The following is an 18,508-nucleotide window of genomic DNA, read 5'->3' as shown; positions in this document are numbered from 1 at the left end:
GCTTGGAATTTTCAGCCCCCAATCCCCCTATTTCTCCAGAGAGGGGACTGAAAATGGAGTTCATGACGCATCATGTGTACGTGAGGAAGCCTTCATAAAATCCTAAAAGTATGGGGTTCCAGAGCTGCCAGGCTGGTGGACAGTTGGAGGTGTGGGGAGAGGGGCGCACCCTGTCAGGGCAGGGAAGCTCAGCGCCTACACATCTCTTCCACCTGCATGATCCTCTGTACCCTTTACCATTTCCTTTAATAAGCTGGGGAAGAGTAACTGGTTTCTTAGTCTTGTGAGCTGTTCTGGCAAATTAATTGAACCCAAGGAAGGGGTCATGGGAACCTCTGATTTATAGACGATCAGTCAGAAGCACAGGAAATGCTCTAGACTTTTGGTGGCCTCTGGAGTGGGGAGGTCTGGTGGGGCTGAGCCCTGACCCTGCAGGATCTGAGAGTGTCTCCAGGTAGGTGGGGTCAGAACGGAATTGAACGGTCACAGAGAGCACTGGGTGCTGGCGAGGACGCCCCACAGCTGGTGTCAGAGAGCTGAGTGGGGCAGCAGGGAGGTGAGGGTCAGATAACACACGAGAAGGGGAGAGAGACTTTGCTACACAGTCACGCAGGGCAGCAGCTCTGAGAGGCAGAAATTAATGAGGAGGTGACACCAAGGCACGAATCTTCCATCCCTCACGAACGCCACAGGATGTCCTGTGCAAGAGTGCGCCCTGGGCCTGCATCTGACTGGGGTTCCAGCTGTTGGAATCACAATGCAGCCACTCAGGGGGCCTCTGGCCTGCAGCCCTTGCAGGCTCTGCCTCCGTTCTCTGGTCCCAGCAGCACACCCATGAGCCCAGGGCCTGAGGCTGAGCAGAAAGGCCAGCACAGCTCAGGCCCCTCGGCAGAAAGGCCCTGGGACCCTGGGACACACCTCATTCTCAGGAGATGTTCTCTCCGTCTGGGGCCGGGGCTCAGAGCTGCCCTTCCTGCGTGCCCAGGGCTCAGGGGCGGCAGCGCAGCAGAAGGTGGGGACAGACCTGGGTGGCCATCCCTTGCTATCCCTTGCCCTCCACAGATGGTTGCTGAGCACGCAGAGAATGCTGAACTCGTCCCCAAGTCCCAGGACAGTCAATGACAGATCCTCATATATGGCACTTCTTTGCAACTCTTTACGTCTCTGCATTATAGGGAACTTTTGAAAAAATCTGTAATATAATTTGCTGTGGGTTTACAGGAGATAAACCAGCTGCAGATCTCTGTGTGAGACAATTGAGAACTGTCTCCATTCCTACAGGCTGAGGGCCCTGACCAAGGCAAAGACACGCACACTCGCCTGGGGTGAGTTCTAAGTAGGTAAGGACGGGAGAAGTCTGAGCTATGGACAAAAGGGACACTGCTTCATTGGTTCCTGCTGTGGCCCCATCACAGACACTTGCCGGGGCCTCCAGTCTTCCAAGGAGACCAGGGAGCTCAGTCATCACCAGCCCCCATCCCCGTTCCAGTATTCTCCAGTTCACAAGCTCGTTCCCTGTGAGGGGCAGCTGGGGCTCAGCATTACTGTCCATGTTACAGATGAACAAAGTCAGGACCATTTAGGTGATCTTGAGCCCACGGTCTGGACACCTTGATGGCGCAGAGCCAGGCCCAGGTCTCAGGCCTCCTAGGCCACTGGTCTTTCCAGACCCGAGTCCCTGGCAGTCCTTGAGAAGCCACACTGAGGGGGACGGAGGCCAGGCCTGACCCAGGGCAGCCTCCCTCCTGTCTCACACCCCCAGGTAGAGGAAACAAGCCTGTGGTGGCATCTCTGTAGCCTCTGGGGTCCACAGCGGCCCTTTGCCGACCACAGCCACCCCCCTGCACCTCCCTCAAGGCTGCTGACCTGAGAAGCCCAGGCTGGTATCCCAGCAGGGATCGGGGACCCTCAGTGACTGTGAGCCAGGAGAGCCACCCATGCCTCCTTCCCTGGGGCATGAATGCTGTCCTCCCGGGGGGTCTGAGGGTCTGGCGTCACGGGGACCTTCCCCTTGCTCTTAAACTCCCCATCAGTCATTCCAACGCCATCACCTCAGAACCTGGGGAAGCCCACGAGTGCAAGGAAGCCTCCTGCCCTGACCGGGTCCAGTGCCCCTGCAGGGTTCCCGCCAGCCCAGCTTCCTGGGGACCCCACCCAACTGACCAGTCTGTCCCGCGTGCTGGGCTTCCTTTATCCCAGGTCTCTCTGTGGGGTCTGGGCTGGATAGTCCTCAACATTTTTCTTCTCTCTCTCCCCACAGGGCAGCTCGTGGGCTACGGGCTCCTTTCCCTGAACCCCTATATGGTCACGGTAGCACAACTCATCCATGCACTGACTGTGAGCTGTTTAGGGTGGGCCCGTCAGCCCCCAACCCAGATCCTCCCCGATGGTGGACTCATTCCTTCCACAAACAGTGCATGAGCTCCTACTGTGCACCAGCCCTGCTCCAGGGGCTCACACACATGCACGAGCGCACCCAGCAAACCCTCTGCCTTCCTCCTTGTGTTAGGAGGGAAAGGCCGTGCGTGGGAACCACAGTAGCTAAGGTGAGCAGGGCTCTGGATGAAAGAGCAGGGTGGGGGCTCAGCACCTGGGAGTGTGGTTTCCAGGTTACACCAGCAGGTCAGAACGGACTTCCTCAAGAAGGAGACTTCCGAGAAAAGACTGGAAGGAGGTGAGGCGTGACCGTGGACATCTGGGGGTCACTTTCCTGGCACAGGCGACAGCCCGTGGAATGGCCCTCAGGTGGGAGCCTGCCTGGCCTGTTCCAGGAGCAAGAGGTCAGTGTGGCCGGAGCATACGTGAGCCCAGGCAAGACAGGTAGGAGATGGAGATCAGAGCGGTGACAGGGAGCCCGGTCCTGTCCATCCGGACCTAGAATCCCGGGATGCCAGAGCCAGAAGGGCCTCAGAGTTGGCCCCATAACCCACCCCCGAGAAGGGAGGCAGGAGCCCGGGTCACCGCTGGACAGGTGAGAAAACCAGGGGACAGGTGGGAGGCACACCCCGGGGCACCGGGATCGAACTTGGCTCCTGAACACCTTTCTCAGACCCGACTCTGGTGTGAGCTGTAGTCGGCAAGCCGAGCCTCTGCCCCGGACTTACCCCTCGGAGCCCTGCAAGCGTGTGTCTTTGGCAGGCTCTCCCCACTCCCCGTCACCCCCAGCGCTGACAACCCCGCTCTACGCTGTTTCTAGGAGTCCAGCTTTTTTCGTTATTTGAATTCCAGTGAGTTAACATGCAGGGTGACACTGTTTCAGGCGTTCGATGCCGTGATTCCGCATGGCCAGGCAGCACCCGGTGCCCATCACGAGTGGCTCCAGCTTTTCTAGATTGCTCACCTAAGTGAGAACATGGAGGATTCGTTTTTCTCTGTCTGACTTCGTTCACCCAGCGTATGGCCCTCAGAGTCCAGCCATGTTGTCCCAAGGGGGCAGTTTCCTTCTTTCTATGGCCGGATAGTGCTCCAGGGGATGCATACGCCACATCTAGGTCTGCTGGCCCCTCGTGGACACCGAGGCGTTCCCACGTCTTGGCTCTTGTCACTCCTGCGGCAGTGAGCACGGGGAGGGGCAGACTCGCCCACGTCGTGATTCCAGTGCCCGCATCAACGCCCAGGCGCCGAATGTGGGGTCATGCGGTGGTTGTGTTTTCAGTGCCCGGAGGAAGCGCCGCACTGTTTTCCACGCTGGCTGCACCAGTTTGCGTTCCCGCCAACACTCTGTCCCTTGCCCTTTGGTAGCAGCCAGCCCGACAGACGCTGGTTTGGACTTGCGTTTCCCTGGTGATCAGCCATGTTGACATCTTCCATGTACCTGCCCACCGTCGGGTGTCTTCTTTTAAAAACCGTCTACTCGGGTCCTCTGCCCAAGCTTTAGGCAGTCCCGAGCGTCCACGTTTAGTTCCTCTGTGTAGGTCCTTCTGACCATTTTAAAATAACATCGAGAAAAGGTACCTTTTTAGATAAAGTACTGGTCTCCAGTGTGTCGGTATGAGATGGTCCACTGCGGTATACAAAGAAAATACAAGAGTGTCTATTCGTATTTTCATCTTGATCAGGAAAAAACCCCGCTTTGAACATGCAATAGAATGTCCCTGGCTCTCGGGCTTGGTGTGTTTGTCAGACGGCCACGTGTGGGCGAACTGAGCCTCGAGGGCCCTGCCCCTCACTGGGTCAAGTCCAGACTCTTGCTGTTTGGGAGCATGGATGTCACTGAGCTGAGCGGGCCGAGTTGTTGAAAAGATCTCCTCCCAGCGTTCACAGACCGCAGACGGCACACACAAGACAAAGAACAAGAAAACCCTGAGCTGGCCCCTGTCCCGCGCCTGGCAGACTTCTGCATCTGCACAGGATGAGGCCTCACAGATGACCCGATTAAATCAGACAAGAAGCTGACCCCAGATTCCCGCGTGTTTAGGTCACCAGGGTGAGATCTCTCTGACTAGCCCCCCTCTGTGTTTCTAACAGACATGGAGGTTTGTTGTAAACTTTAAAGTAGAGGAATAACGTAAACCGTCTTAATTTCCCTAGCTTCTAGATGTCCCCGCCCTGAATTTTTTAAGTCAAACGTGCAAAGTAGTCAAGAAGGCCGTATGCACTCTGGCTTGGCCATACTGCTGGGTTAGGGCTCTCACTCTAAATGCCTTTGCAGCCTTGAGGGATGAGCTAATGTATGAAGTCGTCTCCAGCTGCAAGGTGTTACAATAGGGTTTCTTTCATGGACGTGGGTATCTCGTAATTGCATAGGGTTTTTTTTTTTAATTTTTTAAAAAGATTTTATTTATTTATTTGACAGAGAGACAGCGAGAGAGGGAACACAAGCGGGGGGAATGGGAGAGGGAGAAGCAGGCTTCCCGTGGAGCAGGGAGCCCGATGCGGGACTCGATCCCGGGGCTCCAGGATCATGACCTGAGCCGAAGGCAGACGCTTAACGACTGAGCCACCCAGGCGCCCCTCGTAATTGCATAGGTTTTAATGTTTGGCATCTGCTTTAAAATGTATGGGTCACAAATTAATAAATATTCTGTTGTGAGATTGCCTGCTTAAGGTCTTTTAACTTATTTTTTGTATCCGGCCATACAACCGATGGACCACTAACATAGACTTTCTTTGACTCTCTACCTCCCAATGATTCTGAAGGTAAACATCCTATTTTCAATTTTACTAGCACTTTCCTGTAAATAATAAAGAAGACTTTAAACCTACTTTGTCCCTAGTCAAGCCAGGAGCAGACAGCTATTTCCATTCCTAGTTCAGTGAGAATGGAGCACATTTGCTCTCTCTCCTACTTCTCAGTTTTTGTTTATATAATTTGGGGTTTTAAACACAACTTAAAAGTCTTGACTCTCAGTGACTCCATGTCTCCTTTTCCAGGAATTTAGAAATACTTGAATTACATGCTGCTCCTCTGGCAACGTGGGAGGAATGTGCTCAAGCAGAGCCCAGCTCAAGTTCTGCTATGAGAAAGAGGTTGAGGGTCAGGGTCTTGCCGACGGAGATGGGGCTCGGATCAGGAAAACCTCAGGAAAGGGGAAGCTAGGGACCTTTAGACCGCCTACATTATTCCTCTATTTTAAGACAAGGTTCCCACCAATATCTGTGTCCGTGAGGAATACAGAAGTCCCCCTTTCTCCCCAGGAGACACGCTCCTAGACCCCCAGTGACGCCTGAAAGCACAGAGAGTACCGAACCCTATAGACACTATGTGTTTTCCTGTACACACAGACCTGTGATAACGATTAATTTACAGATTAGGCACAGTTCAAGATTAACAATAGTACTAATAAAAATAGAACAGTCCTAACAATGTGCTGTATAAAAGCTATGTGGATGTGGTCTCTCTCTCAAAATATCTTCCTGTTCTGCACCCACCCTCCTCCTTCATATGAGGATGTGAGGTGATAAAATGTCCGTGTGATGAGGGATGCGAGGGCAGGGCTGTCGGCACTGAGACGTAGCATTAGGCTACTCCTGACCCTCTGAGCGTGCGTCAGGAGGAGGATCATCTACTTCCTGACTGTGGTTGACCACGGAACATGAAACCACGAACAGCAGTGGCTCCTGTATACTGGCTGCCGGTGACAGATGCAATCATGGTGACCTAGACAAACCATGGGCTTGTTTTTCTCTTGTGTTCAGGACAAATCTGCAGGCAAACAGTTCAGGGTAGGAATGATAACTCTATGAGGCATTGAGGCCCCGGGCTTCTTGTATTTTTCTGTTCCTTAGTGTGTGGCGTCCATCCTCAAGGTCACAAAGTGGCTGCTGTGACTCTAGCCATCAGGTCCAGACGCCACAAAGGAGAAAAGAGGGGAAGGGTGAGAGGGCTTTCCTCAAGTTCCATCCGATGAATTCTTGCTTGTATTTCAGTAGCCCTCCTTGTCCTACAAAGGTCTGGGACATGTCACTTTCATAACTGACATAATTACCACCAAATACGTAGTTAGAAATGGAAAGACTAGACAGCAGAAAGGCCATTAGCAGTTCCAGCCATAGCATCCACAAACATGTCTCTTAGAGCATCGATGAGGCTTTGCTCCTGCTGCAATATATTCCAGCAGGTAGAATTTCAAGCTCAAAGGGCACAGTACGTTTACGACATCATACACTGTCCCTCGTTCCGACACTGTCACACCCACCAACGGTGTAGGCGAGTCCCCATTTTCCACAGCCTCGCCGGGGCTGGACCTCATTCTCCTGATTGTCAGGTTGAGAGATGAAGATGGCATTGGTTTCACTTCTTATTTTCCCGATCACTGCTAAGGAAAATCTGTGTCCTGAGATGGCCGACCGAGCCAGCGAGCGAGTCCAGCCCCTGCCCCGGGGCTCTTCCGGGTTCTTCTCCCTGCCCCGCTTCGCGCACGTGCCTAAAGTGCCAAGTAGGCAGAAGTAGAAGTGTATAAATTGCCCCCTTTGTGCTCGGGGCTCAGACCTTTGGAGACCACTCTCCTCTGAGCCCGCCGGCGTTCAATACACCTCCTGTCCTCCAAGAGCTCCGGGTGCCGCTTCGTTCTTCCGTCGGGCGATCCAGCCCAGGTTCCATAACATCACTAGTGAACTCGAGCATCTTCTTACAGGTCAGCTTGTTGGCTTTGAGGAAAAGGAATTTGTCCAGGGAAAAGACTCTTCCATTCTCTCCGATCCCTGCCGTCCCTCACCCCCATCCGAACGGTCCACACTGGACTTGGCTTGCGGAGAGTATTCAGAACCGGAGACGAGTGAGACGCTGAGTGAGCCGAAGCAGACAGCTCCTGTGACATGGAGTCTGAGGGACAAATCGAGTTTTCTTCCGGACAGAGTACAATTCAAACCAAGAAAGTCCAAGGGGGTTGCTTGCTAGTCACGAGGGCTGCGGGAGGAGAGAGACAGAGAAGCGGTTGTTCAGAATGTTCTGGGAAGTCGCCACTTCAATTTCCGTACAGCGTTCTCGGTGAGGGGCCCTGTCTGGGCTCGTGTCGCAGGGGGAGGGGTGGCCATGGCTCAGAGGAGGAGGACCATCAGCGCAGTCCCCGCTGAAGGCGAGGCTGATTCCTGCTGCGGCTGACTCACCCAGCCTGAACGGGGAGACGCCTTCTGGGCGCCCACCCGACATAAAACCCCATGCACCACCGATGGATGACACACTTGTCACTGAAAACCCAGCGACCCGGAGTTCATCTGCTCCAGCAGCTCTTGGAATGCAATCCGTATGGAACCAGATGGGAACGTCATTAAACGCGGCCTGAATCTCACTTTCACAGCCCCGTGATGAACACGCCAACCTCAGGCTTCAGTAACACCTGAGGTCTGCGTCCTCCTAGTTCCCTCCTTGCCTTCTCCATTAGGAACCCCGACAGGGTTTCAGATCTGGCCCCTTGGCATCCCTCCAGAATGCTCCACTTGAGTGAATCGCCTGGCTAGCCGGTGACTCCATCTGGCATCTGGAGGCTTCCCTAAGGGGGCTGCCCGCGCAGCCTGACCACCTGTTCGGCACCCCTCACTGTGCACCTCCTAACCAAGACATTCTCTCCCAACGAGTGACCTCCCTCAAAGGGGAGTCCAGGCTCTCCGCTCCGAATGCTCGTCCCGTATCCTCCTCTGGCCGGTCTGCCTCCTCAACCTCTGGAATCTTGGTGAATAACATCTTCTGTGTCTCATCACATCTTCTTGGAGGAGTCCTTGTAGCTCCCTGCACAATCTGTCCCCCGAGGTGGGAAAGGAGAAGACAAACCACAACAGTCAGTTGTGATACAGGCTGCCCTGTCCTGTGGGATCTCACACTCTGTCCTTTTTCTAATAGTGGGGGTACAACTCTTCTCTGGGGCACTTGCAACCGTCCCGTCCCTGTAGCTTTGTGGTCCCTTAAGGCTCTGGCCCTCTCCTCACGGGCACCAGTTCACCAAACACGGGTTTACCTGTCCCGCCCAGCAGGCACGTGCAGTGACCCACTGGACCCTCTGGAAAGAGGCTCCTGCCTCCCTCTCATCCTCCTACCCGGCTCCTCCCTGCCTGGTCCCTCTCCCGCCTGCCCCAGGGGCTGCTGGCTGCTCCCAGGGCTGGAGAGTTGACCCAGACATCCTGTTCATGGCTCTCCTTCCTGGAATGCCGCACCCACCCCGAATATCGGGGAATCTCCTACTCCTCCCTCGAGACAAGGTTTCCCCATTAGTATGCCAATACTAAGAATATTCTTAGTAAATACTGCATTGCCTAGAAAGGGTTACAGAGGCATCGAAGCCAGAATGCGCAGCCGGAGGTGCTGGGGTTCGAGCGGGGACGTGTGTTGCTCTTGTTGGATCAAATCTGGCCACATTTGGGCTTTAGAGCTGGTCTGCTCACACGGCCTGCCTGCCGCAGGTCAGAGCCCACCCTGGTATCACTCCCTGCCCACTGGAAGAGAGCATCCTTTTCTAGGCGTCCTTCCTCTTTCAAGGGAGCAGAAAAGTTTATCTACTAAGGTCTTTTACCTCTCCGTCTAAAACTACTCATCACTCTGACACCCCCTCATGTCCTGGCTTTCATTCCTGGATTCCCTAGGGTGGGGTTTGCTGATGGAGCCGGTTCTAACAATACCCTTTCTTGCCTTACCTTGAAACAAGCCAGTAGGACTTTCTGCTTCCCAGGATCCAGGCAGCACTTTGGTTTGCCTGAATCTATACCACATATAGCAGGACGGCTAGGTACTAAGGGCAGGTGCTCATAACTGTGACAATTCCTTGTCCCATCCCACATGCATGAGGATTAATTAGTGGCCATTGCATGTGACAGTGCTCCCTACACATCTAGGCTGAGGCCCCTTCCATGGTGGAGGTGGACGCTCTTTGCCCCCAACCCGGAGGGCGGCTTTGCACAAATCTAGCTTTAGGGGCTCAACATCCCTGCTTTGCCTCCCAGTCCTTGATCCTGACTGATGTCCCCCACCCAACACAGTCGCTGGTGAATTGCCACCATCCCTGCTTCCTCCTCAAACGTGCTGCATGGAGAACAGTAATTTGGAGGCCCATCTGGTGAAGCCGAGGCCTCCCCTGTGAGACTTCCTTGAGGATTCTCCCACACTGCTATGCAACTTTCTGTCACTCTCTAGTAAATACATCTCTCCAATCCCAACACGTCTGCGGAGCCCTCTCCCTCCCTGTGGCTGATGTGTGCTCAGAAGCCTCACATGCAGGTCTCAGCGAACCAAACAGCTGTGGGAATCCCACCAGGCATGGACTTCACAGAGAAAGAGGCATCGGCAGCTTTAAACCCAGACCTGGTCTCTAATAGCGGACTTTGCAGACCTTCTCTACCTGTCCCTTGTCTGCCTCCAAACCACACTGTGGCCTGCTTTTGGGTGTTGGTCCTGCACTTCTGCAAAGTCTGCTGCTCCCGGGAGCCCGTGTCCTCCAGCAGGAAGCGGGGCCAGACCCGGCCTGGTGGCGGGTCCCCTGGCAGCAGCAGGCAGGCTTCAGGAGACTCTCTGCATCGAGTGGAGCAGGGAGGAGGCCACCCTCAGCCTGGGTTGGCCACAGGCCTCCTTTCTCTCCCAGGAAGGTTTCTGATTTCTCAAGGACCTGTGGCTCCATCGGATTAACACCAATGTCCAGCTCACAGCTTCATGAGTGGCTTTTTGGAATGTACTTGTTCAAGTATGCTCACAGGACAAGATTTCCAGGTAGGAGAGTTGAACCTGTTTTACTTAGCACTTAACCACATGTAGACATATGCTGTGTGGATCTCCGTTTGTCTTCTCCGCCTGTCTCCATCAGGGTTAGAGGTGGTCTTGGTAGCAGGACCAGGTGCATCGGGATGGTAAGGGGCCTGCTCATGCAACTTAGTTGTGTCCCCAGGTCCTGCTGGAGCCTATGTTTGTATATAACTTCCACCTGATAATGGAAGGTAACTAGACATGACTGATGGTATGATTTCATGGACCAGAAAATGCATGGCTGAAGACAGTCGGCAGGGGAACATGGTCATTCGGTATGTCCCATGCTCTGCTACTAAGTGTCTACTAGAGTCCAGTGTCAAGTCTATTCTATATGGGATAAGAGTTACTTTCCAAAGAAGATGTGCTTAGTATCAGAGGCTCTATCAGGCCCCTATGAGCAATTAAATACCACTTCAACACCTGTGGGGCTCCAGGACCATAAGAATCAAGAGCAGAGCTACTTACATTGTAACCTGCACCAGCTAGGAGTCTTCTTTGGCTCTTCCAAGCTGGTTGTTGAGTGGATTACTGGTAAATATAGTGATATAGCACACCCAGTGGTCATAAATCTGGCTCCAGAAACACAAACATGCTTAGGAAGCATGGTGTCTCTTTCCTCATGACCGAGCATACAGGAGAGACTAAATTGTTTTTAAATTTGAAGGAATATGTTGTTGTTTCCCCAAATGATTGGACTCCCTATGAACTAGACTATGATGTCAGGACCCTTGATTTTCTTGGGATTTATAATCCATTTCTGGTGCTTCTCTGTGTGCGGGGACATCTGGTGTACCTGCTACTTCCTTCTCACTTGGTCCCATTGACGTGATGGAATCCCTGATGGGAGATCAGCATGAGGGCAGACGGAGTGAGACATGATCCTAGCAGCTATGACCACAGCACAGCTGAGTTCCCATGGCTGGATGCACACTGAGCGAGTCTGACACAGGAGACCCTGGAGCTTCTCTTGGCAGAACCACGTGGGCAGCTCTGAGTAGGTCATCTGCAGGGACAAAGACATTACTTCACATGGTCTGATGTGGGGGCTTGGGTGGGTTCGGCTAGCAGCCTAGATGTGGGACAGATAATTTCTGAGCAAATGTTTCTCATCTCCCACCAACAATTACTGAACAGCTACCGAGAAGCAGCTCTGTCCGAGTCACAGGTGATGGGGCAGAGAACAAGGTGAAGCTTCTGCCCTCAGGCTGCCTGCAGACTAGTGAGGGAGAAAATACACTGAAACTAAGGACGCCCGTGAGCACGAACTGCATTTGTGAGCAGCACAGGGAGCAGCTGAGAACGGGAAGCAAGAAGAGGAGAGACCGTTCCTTTCACAAGCTCTATCTGCTCACTTTTGCCAAAGAAATCAGGAAAGCAGGAACTCTACAGTCTTGGAGAGTCTCCCCTGGAAGACAGTCGACCAGGACCCAGGGTCTGGTCTATCCCACTAATGGCCCCGAATGTGGAAATTTGGATGGCAGCGAGATGGCAGAGAGACTAGAGGGGCTAGACACACCTGGGTCCCTCTCCACTCCAGCTGGATGGGGATGCAGTAGAAGGAACGAGATCCACTCAGAGATTTATGGACATCTCCGGTCCCATCCACCTGGATTTTGTCTTCTGCATCATGGAGCCACTCAGTTTCCCTTCCCACAACCCTCTAACGTGGACAGTTGGGGCTGGATCACTCGGAGACCACGTGTCCAGTGCCTTCTCAGGGACTTGGCAACTCCAGTGTCCCCTACCTCTGGCTGTGCGGCAAATGAAGAGCCATGCTGCAGCTGGACCACGGCCACTGGGCACATGCGTGTCAGTGTCTATCAACCTTTCTCTCCTTTCCAGCCGGCCTTTTACTGTTGTAAACAGCATTTTCTTCAGAAACTTCTACAAGGAAAATCTGCTCTGATGAGCAGCACTGATTTCATGTGTTACCTTCTTGTCCCGAGAACCTCAGCAGGGGCTGGAAGGACAAGACCTGTCCAGGCATCACTGCTCAGTTCCTTCCCCACATTTGTCCACCCTCTTTATCCAGGTCTGGGTGTGATGTTCATGCACCTGCTGAGGTCCCCTTGGGACAGAAGGTCCCCTGTGAGTTCCCTCAGGCTGGTGGACCCCTGTGACAACAAGGGAAGTATGACACTCACTGGGACTGTCAGTGAGACTGGGAGAATATGTAGGAAGAAAAGAGGGTGAGTGAGAAGACCTCAGGAAAATTAGCTGATGGCAAAACCAAAGCCCAGTGTAGAGAGCAGAGTGATGGGATTTGTGTGGGGTCGTTCAGTGTGTGTGCTCGGATGGGGTAGGAACAGGAAGAGGCAGAGGAAGGTCAATGAGCACCTCAGATGGGAGAGCAGATAGGCAAGTGGACACAGGACTGAAGGGCCCAGGTCACTCTGGAACCACAGTTCCCAGTCTGGCCTGATAGAGCTGGGTTAGCAGGAAAAAGATAGGAAAAGATGTGCTGTGGATAGTACTCAGGATTCTCCAGGAAAGCAGAATTATAGGATGCTTATAAATCCAGAGAGATGTACTGTAAAGAATGGCTCACATTATTATAGAGCCTGGTGAGTCTAGAGCCTGCAGGGCGGGTGAGCCAGGCTGAGAAGCAGGGAAGATCTGCTGCTGGGTTTCAAGTCCAGGGTCGTCAGGAGGAGACACAAGGAAGAGTCAGTGCTATAGTTCTAGTCCAATGGCCATCTGCTGTAGAATTCTTTCTTGCTCAGGGGAGGTCAGTCGTTGCTCCTGCTCAGCCTTCAACTGATTGGAGGGGCCCACCCACATTGTGGAGGGCAGTCTGCTTTACTCAAAGTTCATCCATTTAAGTGTATCTCATCCAAAGTCTCCTCCTAGAAACATCCAGAATAATACTTGACCACAACTCTTGGCACTGCGGCCCAGCCAAATTGATTCATGAAATGAATGATGACACCACACAAACACTAATTCAAAGACAGCTCGAAGGTTCAGTTAACATGAGAGAGAGCAGACTTCAGAGCAAGGAGAATTTCCAGGGATGAAAAATAGTACAGAATAACGAAAGGTCAACTCAGCAGGAAACGAGAAGTATCTTAGGTTTGTGTGCACCTAACAGCAGAGCACCAAACACATGAAGCAGAAACTGACAGGATAGAAATATGAATAATAATAATGAATCCAGTGTCCCAGTCAGAGAGCAGAGCGGAGCTAGCGGATGGAAAATCAGCAAGAATACAGACAATAAACACCACCATGAGCCCATTCCACCTCATTGATATTTAGAGAACATTCAACCCCAACAGCAGACTACACATTCCTTTCAAGTGCACATGGGAACCTCCCCAAGATTACATCCTGTCCTGGGTCATAACACAAAGCTTGACAATGTTAAAGATTTAAAATAATGTATTTCTCTGACCATAGTAGAATTAGAGTAGCATTTTAAAAAATATTTTATTTATTTATTAGAGAGAGAGAGAGAGAGAGAGCATGAGCATTGGGGAGGGGGAAGCAGAGAACTGCTGAGCAGGGAGTCTGACCCAAAGCTCGATCCCAGGACCCTGGGATCACGACCTCAGCCGAAGGCCAATGTTGAACCCACTGAGCCACCCAGATGCCCCTGGAGTAGAATTTATAAACAGAAAAATAACAGGAAAATTTGCAAACATGCAGAAATTAAACATCCACTCCTTAATAACCCATGAGTTAAAGAGGAAATCTTGAGGGAAATTTTAAATATTTGAAGTGAATGGTAATGAAAAACACAAGATATCAAAATGTGTGACAAGAAGCTAACCCAGGGCTTATATGGTAATATATATAATGAGAAGCAGATATTACAAAAGAAGAAATGCTCAAATTAATAATTTAAGCATTTACCTCATGAATCTAGAAAAGTAAGAGCAAAATAAACCCAGAGCAAGTGGAAAAAGGATATAGGAAAGACAAGAGCAGAGATAATGAAACTGATAAATCTAATAAAGCATATTTAAAAAATTCCCTACCGTTAATAGCACACTTCGTGGTGAAAAACTAGCTTTTCCCTTAATATTGGGAAGGAGGCAAGGCTGTTTGTTCTCAGCACTGCTATTCCACATTCTCCTGGGAGTCTGGTCAGTGCAATAAGACAAGAAAAGGAAATAATATATAGATTGAAAAGGAGAAAGAAATCATCTGTGTTTGTTATAGACATTGTTTATATGTTTGTGTGCACAGAAAATCTCAAGGAATCCACACAAAATTCCTAGGACTAGTGAGTTCACCAAGACTGCAGGATATAAGGCCAACAGGGAGGGAAGGCCCCCGTCATTACACTCGTTAGGACTTGAACACAGATTTAGAAGTTTGTGCTGCGGGTCGTGGGGAGAACCCTGAGGCTCTTGAGTGGTCTGCAGACATGGAGAGGCATCTAGTCCAGCTCCACAGAAAGGGTGAGAGGGTGGGACAGGGCATGGGAGCCAGGGAGCCCCGTGAGGCTCTGTGGGGGGTACCGTGGGCTCGTGTTCTCACCTCCAGCCCTCACCCCCCACTGTCCGGTCTAGACTGAGAATAGGAATCATGTCAAACATCTGTCACCGACCGTGTGCAGTGTGACTAATGCCAACATCACCCACCACCTGCTGGAGTTACCGCATCCCAGTGTCCGGGAAATGGTTTTTCCCTGCTCCCCACCCACCAGCAAGGGTGAGCTGTAGGGACCCTGGAGGGAAAGGAGCTGAGCTCGGAAATGGACTGCACGATTCAGAGACACGGCCCTGCTCTGCCAGCTGTCCAGACACTTAGAGTCCTCCTTCATATTGTGATCTGCATGTTTGTGGGACAGACCTAGTTCTGACCCACACGTAGCTGCCTGGCTGGAGGCTGGTGTCTGTGTGTGTGTGTGCGTGTGCATGTGCGTGTGGGTGCCCGTGCAGACGCTGAGGTTTTAGGGATGATAAGCTTCTCTGCTTTCCTCTGATCTCAGGGGATCGACCCGTTTCCACTGGAGCTGGAGAGGAAGGGACAATTGAAACCCACTTTTGTCTTGCTTGAATTACTAATTCGGGCAAACCGCAGGCTGCTTCGTCACCTGGGGGAATGGTGGTAGAGCATGGAAGGAGAGAAAATGTGTCCCATACCGAGAGGTGACCCTATAGTATTTTTCTTGGGCTCAGGTGAACTGCTCCCACCTCTCCCACAAACAACATGTGCACATTTATTGTCTGATTACACAAAATTGCTTCTGTTTTCCTTCCTGTGGGAGAGGAGTTCCTGCTCTTTCTCACCAGGTCCTGGTATTACAGAAAGGGAAGTAGGGTCTGTGACCGCAGGAGGAGAGGGTGGAGGAGGGCACAGGGGCAGGGATGTGGCCGATGGGGCTGGAGGGCAGGGGTGGGGCTGAGCAGAGGGCGTGGGGCGGGGAGGCAGGCCTGGGCATCAGCGGTGTGACTGGTCACTGAATTCCTGGAGCAGGGGCCCCAGAGAGAGAAAGACACTAGGAGATGGGAAGGGTCCTGCCCAGACCCTCGGAAGTGCCGCCCTGTGAATGAAGAGCAGCCCTGGAGGGACGGCTGAGGAGTCTGGGAGGGTGGCAGGTGGGCCAGGGGGTCCAGGAGAGTGGCCGTCAGGGACCCGAGGGCAGAGGGCGTTGGCGCAGGAAAGGGGCATCAATGGTGTCACATGGGGGCCACCTCCTGGCTCTCTAGGGGTCCCCATAAGGTGAGGTCAAGGTGGGGGCTCAGGTATGGAGCAGGGGCAGCACGGAGACCAGCTGAGGGCTACAGGGAAGGAGCCAGCAGGGTCACGGGGACGAGCCAGAGACAGGAATGCAGGAGAGGACAGGTCCCCAGAGAAGGGCCTTGAAGTGCAGGGAAAAGTCCTCACTGAGCCCCGAGGAGCTCAGCGTCCTCCATGGCGACAGGAGAGAGAGGGACACAGGTGTCTACCAAGGCAGTCAGTTAACGCTAACTGTCAGGAACTAGAACTTCGGCTTTTTCCTGAGCAACAGGAGGCTGGGCCATTGGCCAACAGGACAGGACAGAAGGAGGTTTGCCACTACAGGGGACAGCCGAGGGCTGGAGAGACGGGCCCTGGAGCACGTTCCCTGGGCTGAGTCCTGACTCCGGGGCTCCCGGCTATGCGGCCTGGAGAGTCAGCCTTTCTGGCTCCTTCTACTGATCTGTAAAGTGGGCACAACGATCCCCACCTCACAGACAGTCCACGAGGACCCGGTGCGTTAGGAGCGGGCAGAATGGTCAGAGAGTGCGTGTCACCGGGCCAGCACTCAGCCAGCGCTGACGATTACGGATTCACGTCGTCTGTGAACAGCTCTCAGCACATGATTGATGCTGGCTGGTGTCCAAGATTGGTTGAGGCAGGATATTGGGTCTCACGGGGAACTTGTGCAGAACAATTTAGCATAGAAATAGCTGATAGTTGGATCCACGCAGTCCCTTCTCAGAGCAGTGAGAGGGGGAAAAGGCAGGACCAGAGCTTCGGGCATCAGGCTCACAAGACAGATGTCCCCGGAGGGCGGGATTCTCCTGCTTCTTCCCGTTAGGGAATCATGCTCACGGCCTGGCCTGGCCTGCGGACCTCACTGTAGACGGTAATGAGAGAGGTCTCCTCTTCTAGATGTGGTGCACCCCTACCCTGGAATGCAGACAGAGGGTTCCTGAGGGACACAGACAGCCCAGAGGGACCCACACAGACCCAGTGCTGCTGACAAGACCTGCCCCAGCGCCCAGCACTGCATGGACCCCAGGAGAATTTTCTTAGTTAATACTGCCTTGTCTGGAAAGGGTTACAGAGGCATCGAGGCCAGAACGTGTAGATAACTGGGATTGACAGGCACACACCCAGGCACAGAGGGACTTGGGAGAACCCAGGCTGCCTCCTCTCCCAGCCTCACCTTGTCCCTGTTGTCTCCAGCCTCCTGCTGGCTCAGCTCTGCATAGTGGATGCCACCATCCGGGTCCCCGTGCTCCTTCTGCGATCCTGCACCTGAGTCATACACAGATGGAGCTTGAGTCTGAGCCTGGCCACCTGGACCCTCCCCGACTCTATGACCCCCACGGCCAAGGCCACACCAGCCGCCACCTACAGGGACATGCCCTGAGCTGCAAAATGCAGGAGAAAGGGTGTCCAGGGTCCAGTGGGGGAGGGAAAGTGCAACCTGCCTCTCCCAGGCTTCAAGTTCTTCTTCCCACGTCTCTTCCAAAGATATAGTCCAGCTCCGAGGATCAGCAGCACGGCCACAATGGCCCCCAGGATGCCTCCCAGGAGGGCAGTGCCAGCCTGTCCTGGTTGAAGAAGGACAGAGTGAAGAAGGTTAAGACACAGAGAACTGAAGTGGGGACAGGAGAGAGAGGGACACAGGTGTCTACCAATGCAGTCAGTTAATGCTGTCAGGAACTAGAACTTCTGCTTGAAGTGAAGAGTGAAGAAGGTTAAGACACAGAGAACTGAGGACGCCCATTGCCAGGCACATGGAGACGTCTGAAGGGACCTGGTCAGAAGCCGCAGAGGGAGGAGTATGGCAGGTGCTTTCACTCAGCCAGTTCCTGAGCTCCTGCCTGGGGCCGAGGTGCTGAGAGGAACAGGACATGGTGCCCGCCCTTGAGGAGCTCCTCAGTGGGGGGAGGGCTGAGAACATGCCAGAGGCAGCCAGCCAGAGCCATGCCAGGGCACGAGAGCTTTACAGCTTGTACCCAGGTCCTCAGGGAGGGCCTCCTGGAGGAGGTGATGGGGAAACCTTGTCTCGAGGGAGGAGTAGGAGATTCCCCGATATTCGGGGTGGGTGCGGCATTCCAGGAAGGAGAGCCATGAACAGGATGTCTGGGTCAACTCTCCAGCCCTGGGAGCAGCCAGCAGCCCCTGGGGCAGGCGGGAGCGGGACCAGGCAGGGAGGAGCCCAGTAGGAGGATGAGACGGAGGCAGGAGCCTCTTTCCAGAGGGTCCAGTGGGTCACTGAGCCATGAGCTTCCTCTGGGATCAGGGATGCTGAGGCAGCAGGTCCAGCTGCCTCCTCTCCCAGCCTCACCTTGTCCCCCACCAGCTGGAGGAGGGGGTGGAGGGGTGAGGGGGCACAGGGGGAACCAGGTCATTCATTCATTCATACATTCAGGGACACAGTGACTGTGAGCAAACTGCCCGAGGCCGAGGGTGGGACAGGCATTCAAAGTAGAAGCAGACATGACCCCTGCCCTCCAGAGGTTCAGGCTACAGAGGAGACTGATTCTGGGCCAGAGCATCAGCTCTCAGTGTGGGGTCACTGACCGCTCCTTAGAGGAGACGAGGTGTGAGGGCAGGACAGCAGCAGCTCCTGCAGGGCCCTGAGCCATCCAGGCTGAGGAGCCCCTGTGCAAACTCTCTTCATGCTGGAAC

At 53.4% G+C, this 18,508-nt stretch overlaps 1 long non-coding RNA gene across 1 annotated transcript; it reads right to left on the bottom strand.

Moving 5' to 3' along the window:
- Positions 1-5,455: 5,455 nt before the first annotated feature.
- LOC135364691 (uncharacterized) lies at positions 5,456-13,295 on the bottom strand. The gene is made up of 4 exons (XR_010412140.1): positions 12,717-13,295; positions 11,914-12,052; positions 10,962-11,171; positions 5,456-8,176 (listed from the first exon to the last, which is right to left on the bottom strand). It is a non-coding gene; the product is annotated as an uncharacterized LOC135364691 (long non-coding RNA).
- Positions 13,296-18,508: the final 5,213 nt, after the last annotated feature.

The sequence above is a fragment of the Mirounga angustirostris genome, unplaced genomic scaffold (assembly GCF_029215605.1).
Source record: "Mirounga angustirostris isolate CCGP_5_RB_7025 unplaced genomic scaffold, mMirAng1.0.hap1 SCAF_6, whole genome shotgun sequence".
Lineage (NCBI taxonomy): Eukaryota > Metazoa > Chordata > Mammalia > Carnivora > Phocidae > Mirounga > Mirounga angustirostris.
This window is presented reverse-complemented; position numbering and strand designations above follow the sequence as displayed.